We start from the raw sequence: 946 nt of genomic DNA, 5'->3' as shown, positions 1-946 counted from the left end.
GTCCCTTTATGAAGCTGAAGGAGCCTAGGAGCGTCACAATTGGACGCCACGGACACTGACCAAACGTCGCTATTGGACGCTTAGGGAGTGAGAGTGTGTTGCATCTGTAGTAGTACAACAGTGTATCATTATAATTATTTGCTCACCTGCGATAGGGCTAGCCGGCTGATAACTAATGTTCTTTGGCAGGCTGGGCAGCGTTCAAAACAAAGCGGGAAGCATTGCTCATATAAATAACGTTCATTAGTTGCGTTGCCGGTAAACATGAAAAATTAAGCGCCACTACCCAAGCGGTGCTCAGAAAAGCAAAATGAGAGCGAAAGCCGAACAGGAGAGGGCAAAACTACCTAAAATAACGTAATTGTTCCGGCAGGCAGCAAAGGTAGACGTAGACTCTAACGTTACTGCAGATAGACCGCTAGCAACCCCCCCGGCCCCCGGCCGTCAGCTCCGAGTCCAGGCAGACAGTCCAGCAGCCCCGTTACAGCCGAGCTAGCTAGTCGTGCCTTGCGCTTCGAGACAGGTTAGACATTAGAATAATAGAAAGTTTTATTCGCCATAACCAGTAAGAGTATGCGACAGGTTACATTGGAATTGGAATCTAATCCGTTCATTTTTGCAGGTCAGCAAGAAGTCAGCTGTGCCCCTCCGTGGCCAGTTCAGACATAGGCATAGCCAAGGCTGCCCAGCCAGCTAGCCGTGCCCCCACAGACCCCAGCAGCCCCGTTACAGCCGAGCCAGCTAGTCGTGCCTCACGCTTCGAGACAGGTTAGAATAATAGAAAGTTTTATTCGCCAATCGCCATAAACAGTACGAGTCAGTATGCTACAAGTTACATTGGAATTGGAATATAATCCATTCCTTTTTGCAGGTCAGCAAGAAGTCAACTGTGCCCCCTCCGAGGCCAGTTCAGACATAGCCTGTTACGGTAGAGCGAAGGAAGCAG

This window comes from Pseudochaenichthys georgianus, chromosome 12 (assembly GCF_902827115.2).
Source record: "Pseudochaenichthys georgianus chromosome 12, fPseGeo1.2, whole genome shotgun sequence".
Lineage (NCBI taxonomy): Eukaryota > Metazoa > Chordata > Actinopteri > Perciformes > Channichthyidae > Pseudochaenichthys > Pseudochaenichthys georgianus.
This window is presented reverse-complemented; position numbering follows the sequence as displayed.